Genomic DNA, 8,729 nt, shown 5'->3' on the forward strand with positions numbered 1-8,729 from the left:
TCTGGAATTATAGCTGATTAGGACCTGCCACGTTGGTGCTGGGAATTGAACCCGGGTCCTCTTGCAGGGGCAGCCAATGCTTTAACTGCTGAGCCATCTCTCTAGGCCCAATGCCACCCTTATTTGAGACAGAGTTTCTCAGTGGTCTGAGACCTGCTAATGAAACAAGACTGGGTGAGCAGTGAACCCGGGAGATCCACCTATCTCTGCCTCCCCAGGGTGGGCATTATAAGCAAACTGCTACCATGCCTGCATTTTTACATGGCTTCTACAACTCAGACTCAGATCCGAGTGTTTATGTGGGATGCACTTTACCGACTGAACTATCTCCCCAACGCCGGTGGGCCTTTTGAAATGTTACCACCCCTTGAGTAGACACAGCACTCGGTGCTGGCCTGGCTCCCCTCCTCAGGCTGTGGTTTGCCCTGCCCCCTCTACAGCACTGTCCACTGGCTGCCCTCTTTGGAGTGAGTGGGGAGCTTGATCCCATGAGGTTTCTAAGCTTGAGACTCCAGACAAAGACAGGACGTTCTGATCCCTTTGGCCTGAGGCCAAGATGAAAGCTGACCACTGGAGAGAAAGAGGAGACCTGAGGCCCAGAGGCAGGTGTCAGTGGGGAACACTGGCTGCCAGGTGCACACTGGGATGGTCTCAGTCTAGATACTGTCCTCATCATCCTGGAGATCTTGGGGGTGGGGGACACTGCTGATGCCATGTGACAAATGTGCCACACAACCTAGCTGCACCATTTTTTCAGTCTCACAACAACTCTTTGTATCTCTATGCTCCTCATTTGGAAGCTGGTAAGCAGATGCTCAGAGAGGTAAAGGAACTTGTTAAAGGTCACACAGCAACTACCAAGTCACAAGACTGCCTTCAGAGCCAGGCTCTGATAATATCCTGTCCTCCGGAGGAGAAAGGAACACAGCAGGGCCTTCCATGTGACCCCTGGTCCCTTCAACTGGGGTATCTGTTGAAAAGGCTGCAGACCATCACCTACGGGAGCTTTTGGGGAGCGGTGCTCTGGAAGCTTTCAAAGAGGGCAGGAGAAGGCCGAGGAGGTGTGGCTGGCAGGGATGTGGCACCAGAGTGCACAATGCAGGGAACCATGGGCTGACATCTTCACTCTGGCTGGCTGCTCTGGCAGAGCAGCACAAAGGGCGGAACAGGTGGGAGCTGGGGCAGGCTGGGGAGCCTGTTCGGTGCCCTGCCAGCTGTCCTCAGCTCCGAGGGCATGCTGCTCATCCACTAACCCGGCTGCAGCCTGAGCTCATTCTCAGATTTCAGCTTCCCCTGCAGTACCAACTCAACAACTCTGATCCTTTAACAAAGTCAGTTGTTGTTGAGTCCAGCATTTTAAAAAACCAAAGTTTCAGCTGGGCGGTGGTGGCGCACGCCTTTAATCCCAGCTCTCAGGAGGCAGAGCCAGGCGGATCTCTGTGAGTTCGAGGCCAGCCTGGTCTACACAGCGAGATCCAGGACAGGCACCAAAGCTACACAGAGAAACCCTGTCTCGGGGGAAAAAACAAACAAACAAACAAACAAAAAACAAAAAACAAAGTTTCCCAGCCCCGTCCCTTCTCACCCCCCGATTCCCGTTCCCTAGACCCAACTGTTTTCAGCTGTCTGCTGGTTCTGTCTTTTCCTTCCAGCATCTGTAGCTATTTCATAAGTATTAGACTTTGGCTGCTTGTGGAAGTTGTTTAGTTTTAGATATAGTCTTTTCTTTTTTTTTTTTTTGGTTTTTGGAGACAGGGTTTCTCTGTGTAGCTTTGTGCCTTTTCCTGGAACTCACTTGGTAGCCCAGGCTGGCCTCGAACTCACAGAGATCCGCCTGGCTCTGCCTCCCGAGTGCTGGGATTAAAGGCGTGCGCCACCACCGCCCGGCTTTTTTTTACTTTTATCTGCATTTATTTTATGCTGAATTTATTCCCATGTCATATGTTTTCGTTTCTTCAGTTTCTTCTGGGATATCTTTTTCTTCTGTGCACCCTCCTCTTCCAGCTTTGGAACAATTTATTCCCTTTCAGTGAGGATCATCTCCACGAGGTGGGGGAGCGCATGGATGGGTTAATCGATGCGTCTCAGGTGCTGTGTTCACAGGATGTACTCAATGACTAGAGAAGCTACATCTAACCCTCCAGTTCAGCATCACTCGCTGCCTTTTTAAACAGGTGCAGCAAAAATTCAGCACTATTTTTTGGCTTCCGACCCTGTGTCCAGCCCCACTTTTGGCCTGGATGCACCTACCGACTCCACCATCATACCGCCGGAACGGCACACATTGCTTCTTTAAAGTGACATCTTTCAGATACTTGGTGGCTTTTCAGATTTGCATACTCTTGATGGCCTGGGCAGTTTCAGTGAACCTTAAGACTTGATTTGCATGATTTTTTTTTAGGATTTTCTGGGTCAAGAGAGTAGGGAACCATCTTCACAGGTCACCTCAGGTGAAGAGGCCTAACTTAACATCAGTGCAGCCACGACAGGCTGCAGACTAACAATGCTGGGACTAGGCCTCACCATTACAATAACCAGGAAATGCCATAAACTGTATCTTGCGGGAGACCAATCAGAATGGAGACAAACAGGTACTAGATTCTCCAGAACATTAAGGATAGTTTACATCACTTGTATACAGGTTGCCAATTTCCTTGCAGCAACACCCAGTACCAAGCCCTGTTTGACAAGACTTCTGTTACTTTACTCCTGCCCAATTAGGAGTTCAACCCCCATCTGAATCTGGAATCCCTCTTACCCCCCGCCCCCCATCCTTTACTCCTTAAAAACCCTTCCTGGGGCTGGAGAGATAGCTCAGAGGTTAAGAGCACTGGTTGCTCCTTTAGAGGTTCTGAGTTCAATTCCCAGCAATCACATGGTGGCTCACAATCATCTATAATGAGATCTGGCACCCTCTTCTGGTGTGCAGGCATACATACAGACAAAACACTATATACATAATAAATAAATCTTTTTTTAAAAAGATTTATTTATTTATTATGTATACAGAAGAGGGCACCAGCTCTCATTACAGATGGTTGTGAGCCACCATGTGGTTGCTGGGAATTGAACTCAGGACCTCTGGAAGAGCAGTTGGTACTCTTAACCTCTGAGCCATCTCTCCAGCCCATAAATAAATCTTTTTAAAAATAAAATAAAATAAAATAAAAACCCTGCCTCAACTGAACTTGATGCTCTCTCTGATCAAACCACTATGTCGGAACAAACGGGAAGCCCAAGCTCAAGCTTGCAATAAAGGCTCTTTGCTTTTGCATACAAACTCAGACTCCTCATGGTCTCTGGGGGGCTTATGACACAGGCACAACACAGGCTGCTCACAGGCTGCTCACAGGAAGAGGAAGCACAAGGATTACTGGGCACTATTGCTCACTTTTTTTTTTTTAAAGATTTATTTATTTATTATGTATACAGTGTTCTGCCTGCATATATGCCTGCAGGCCAGAAGAGGGCACCAGATCTCATTACAGATGGTTGTGAGCCACCATGTGGGTGCTGGGAATTGAACTCAGGATCTCTGGAAGAGCAGCCAATGCTCTTAACCACTGAGCCATCTCTCCAGCCCACTATTGCTCACTTTTAAACTTTGATTTATTCTTCTTTTGTTGAGAAAGGGTCTCTTACGTAGCCCAGGCTGGTTTTGACCTTCTCTACCTACCTCTACTTCCCAAGTGCTGTGATTATAGGTATGGCTCACTATGCTTGGCTATTATTCATTCTTTATATATTTATATTATTTTTTGAGGCAGGGTCTCATACAGCATAGGCTGTCCTGAAACTTGCCTTGTAGCAGAGGCTGGCCCTGAGCTCCTCATCCTCCTGCCTCCACCTGAGTGCTCGAATTACAGACATTTGCTAGATATTACCCATGGAGTGTGTTGGAGACCACGTAACATTTAGCTTTTTTCTATTCATGGCCACCTTTTCCTGTCCTGATTTTGTGGTGGTGACAGGTCTCCAAACTGATTCAGAAGTGGCTAGTGAGCTGGACAGTAGTGGCACACGCTTTTAATCCCAGCACTCAGGAGGCAAAGCCAGGTGGATCTCTGTGAGTTTGAGGCCAGCCTGGTCTACAGAGCAAAATCCAGGACAGGCACCAAAGCTACACAGAGAAACCCTGTCTCGAAAAACAAAACAAAAAACAAACAAACAAAAAACCAGAAGTGGCTGGCGATTAGTCTCTCTCCTGGACACTTGGTTTTCCTGGGGAGGCATGACTTGGTGCTGTTCCCTTTCCTTAGTCATCTGTGCATCTCTCATCAATTCATTCCGGTAAAAAGCAGTCTCGAGATTTATTTCCCACTGGGCTCAGTGGCTCACATCTATAACCCCATCACTCAGGAATCTGAGGCAGGATTATTGTGAGGGCCAACCTGGGCTACAGAGCGAGACTTTTATCCCCCCAAAACAAAACACTACCCCAAAATCTAAAAAGAAGAAGAAGAGGTGGGGGAGTAGTTTTGAAAGAGTCACGTTTTACAGAGTACAAATAACATGGTTTATTTACGAAGTGACTGACTTGAAACAACCTTGAGGGTGCAGGGGAGGGGAGTAAGCTGTTATAAAAGGGGATCCAATGCTCTGTTCTGGCCTCTGCAGGCACCAGATACACGTGGGACGCATAGATATGTTCAGGCAAACATACACGTGAAATTAAAAAAAAAATCTTAAAATAAAGATGATGAAGGAGCATCTGAACATATTTATGAATAAGCATGCTGGGCCAGGTGTGGTGACACTCCACTGTAATCCCACTACTTGGAAATAGAGGAAGAAATATCAAAAGTTTCAGGAAAGCCTTGGCTATATAAACCTGACTCGAAAACAAAGACATATTCTTTACCTGTTAGAGATGCTTACAAGAATGTGTGTGAAATGATCTACTCAGGATCTAATTACTGTGGTACTAGAGAGTGAATCTCGAGCCCTGCACATGCTAGGTAAATGCTCCACAGCTAAACTATCATATCTTCAGTAACACCCCTCCCCCCATTTAAAGATAGGGTTTCATGGAGCTTTGGCTGGCTTCAACCTTACGACATGGCAGAGTCTGGCTTTGAACTTCCAGCCCTCCTGCTTCTGCTTCCCAAATATTGGGTTACAAGTGCTGGTCTCTCCCCCCCGCCCCAGCCAGCTGGCCCCGTCCTTTTTGTATCTTTACTTACTTTTGAGACAATGTCTCACTAAATTGCCCCGGCTGGCTTTTGAACTTGCAATCCTACCTTACCTGCCCTTCTGATGGGATTTACTTTTAAAACAATCTAGCCCTGACTCCCTAAAAAAAAAAAAAAAAAAAAAAAAAAAAAAAAAAAAAAAAAGGCTTGAGAGATACACATGAGGTTGGCAAAATATTGATAATTAACAAAACACAATAGATATATGGAAATTCATTAGTCCTTCTGCTCATGTGTGGTTCAGATTACATTAAAGATGAAAAGGATTTAAAAGAAGCAGGAGAAAAAGGGGGGGGGGGCGGGACAGGGTAGGCATGGCTGGTTCAGCCATCATTTGGCTTGAGCAGGTTGAAGACATGAAATGATTGGCTGGGGATGTGGTGGGGGTGACCGAGCATGTGTAGTATGTGTGAGGTCTTAGGTTCAGTTCACAGCATGCATGTGTGTACAAAGGTGGACACACACACGTGCATGGCATGAAACCCTGAAACACTTTATTAAGGATAACTCATAGTTTTTGTCAATTTGACACAAACCTAGACGTAACTGGAAAGAGGACATGTCCGTTGAGAAACTGCCTCCATCATGCTGGCCTGTGGGATTTCCCAATTGATAATTGGTGTGCGAGGGCCCAGCCCACCGTGGGTAGTGCTGTCCCTGGGCGGGTGGGCCTGGGTTGTATAAGAAAGCAAGACACGGGGAGCAAGCTAGTAAGCAGCATTTCTCCACGGTCTCTGCTTCAGTTCCTGCCTTAGCTTTCCCCTATGATGTACCCTGTAAACCCCATAATCCCTTCCTTCTTTGTATTAGCCAGGGCTCTCTTGAGGAACATTCATTTTATGTATAGAATGAACATTTATATAACACATACATAAGTGCTGTGTTATATATGTAAAACATATACATATAACATACATTATGCTATATACAACAGAAAGTCCAAAAGTCCAGTAGTTGTTCAGTCCAGGAGGCTGGATGTTTCAGCTGGTCTTCAGTATATGCCAGAATCCTCATGAAGTGGGCTCTAATGCCAGTGAAGAAAGGGACTTGCCAGCCAGTGTGAGCATGTCTTTATATAGGCTGCCACCAGAAGGTGTGACCCAAGATTAAAGGTGGATCTTCCTTCCTCAAAAGATCTGGATTGAAGGTGTGTCTTCTCACTTCAAAGATCCAGATCCAGATTAGAAGTGGGTCTTCCCAATTGAAATGATTTTTTTTTTTTCTTTTCGAGACAGGATTTCTCTGTGTAACAGAGAAAACTCGCTTATAGACCTGCCTGTCCTTGAATTCACAGAGATCAGCCTGCTGGGATTAAAGGCGTGTGCCACTGTCGCCCAGCCTGAAATTATTTAATGAGGAAAAAAAAAATCTCTTACAGATGTACCCAACTGCTTGGGTTTTTGTTTTTGTTTTTCAAGACAGGGTTTCTCTGTGTAGCTTTGGAGCCTGTCCTGGAACTCGCTCTGTAGACCAGGCTGGCCTTGAACTCACAGTAATCCACCTGCCTCTGCCTCCCAAGTGCTGGGATTAAAGGCGTGCGCCACCACTGCCCGCTGCCTACAGCCTAATCTTATGGAGGCATTTTCTCAATGAGGTTCCCTCCTCTCAGAGGATTATAGCTTGTGTCAAGTTTACATAAAACTAGCCAGCACACCAGGGTTGAGATCTAATCCACACAAATCATCTACTCAATTTACTTAAGACAGTGCCTCATGAAGCCCAGGCTGGCTTTGAACACAGTATGTAGCTAAGGATGGCCTTGAACTTCTGATCATCCTTCCTCCTTGAATGCTAAGATTACAGGGGTGCACCATCATGCCTGATTTAGGTGGTCCTAGGATTGAACCCAGGGCCCTCCTGTATTAGACAAGCACTTTACAAACCAAGCTACATCTGTAGCCCTAAATTACCCAAGTGTGTCATTGTCAACCCCATGTGCTGTAACCTGTTTTCGGGACTGTCCCTGCTGCACAGAGCCATTGTTCTTCTTGAATGGGATAAAGCCACATGCATTCTAGATAAGTCCTCAGGGTGTACCTGTAGCTCCTGTCACATCCAGCTTTAGAATACTTAATCACTCTGTAGTTTGGATTTGGAGTTTTTCCAAAGGTCCATGGTTGGTCCCCAGTTTGTGCCACTACTGTGAGGTGATGTAACTTTTAAGATGAAGGACTTCATGGGAGAAAGCTAGGTTAGCGGGGCATGCCCTTCAAAACGTCAAGACCCCCACCCTGCACTCTGTGCTTCCTGGCAGCTGTTCTGAGCAGCTCTTCCTCATCCCTTCCTCCCTCCCCACGGGTCCAGAAGCCAGAGACAACCAACCAGAGTGAAACCTCTGAAAAATAAACCTTTTCTCGTTTAAGTTGATTTCCTGAGGCATTTTATCATCTAACACATTACACTGTGTTATTTCCCATCCTCCTTTCCCCATCCCTGACAACCAGCACCCCACCTTTATCTATATGGGCTGGCTAATTCTGGAGGTTGCACTAAAATATGGGAAGGGCTGGGAGTTGAGTGTGGTGGCACACATCTTTAATCTTAGCACTCAGGAGGCAGAGGCAGGTGGATCTCTGAATTCAAGGCCAGGTATATTACACAGTGAATCCCAAGCCCACCAAGGCTACACAATAAGGCCCCCAAACAAGACAAACAAAAAACCAAGACCAAAACCAAAAAAAGAAAAAAAAATTGGCAGGGCCAGGCACACAGCTCAGTGGTGGAGCACTTGATTAGTGTACATGTGGTCCTGGGTTCTATCCTCAGCACACACAAAAAGGGAGAGGGCATTGACTGAGACCAGATTCTCTATGTTTCAGAGATCAGCTGTGCTGGAGTGACAGTATTTTGTTCCTTTTATTGCTTAGTATTCTATGAAGAGACCATACTTTATTCAGTTGATAGACAGCTGTGTGAAGTATTCTATTCTATGAACAGCCATACTTTATTCAGTTGACAGACAGCTGTGTGACCGCCCACATTGTGACTAACTGCTGCTGCTGTAACCATGTATAAGTCTGCAGACACGTCATTTGCCTTTCCTAACTCTCTACGGACATGCAGTCACCTGTCTGCCTTTCTGCAAAAGCGTTTAGCCGTTAGAGGACTGCAGACTTTCTGCATGGCTGCACTAGCTCATCCTCTTTGGCTAAAGGAGACAGAAGCCCAGGAAGAGGAAGTGTCTTCTGCAGAGGCAGGCACGAGGGTACAGGAACCGACTATGAACATCAACTCCACGCTACTCTTTCCACACTCACCCAGCATTCACCACAGCAGTTTCTCACCTCACTCCCGCCCCAGCAGCAGCTCCTGTCTGTCAATCCCTTGCCACCACCGTCAGGATCAAGTTTGCTTCTGAGATGGCTCACAAAAACCCCCTTTTGTCCCTCAGATTCACAGAGGTTCTATGACCTCAGAATCTTTCTTGGGGCTGCAAGATGGCTCAGTGGTTAAGGTCACTGGCTGTTCTTGTGGAGGACCTGGGTTTGATCCCCAACACCCACATGGGGGCTCACAACTGGATACAACTCCAGTTCC

Source organism: Peromyscus eremicus, chromosome 3 (genome assembly GCF_949786415.1).
Source record: "Peromyscus eremicus chromosome 3, PerEre_H2_v1, whole genome shotgun sequence".
Classification (NCBI taxonomy): Eukaryota; Metazoa; Chordata; class Mammalia; order Rodentia; family Cricetidae; genus Peromyscus; species Peromyscus eremicus.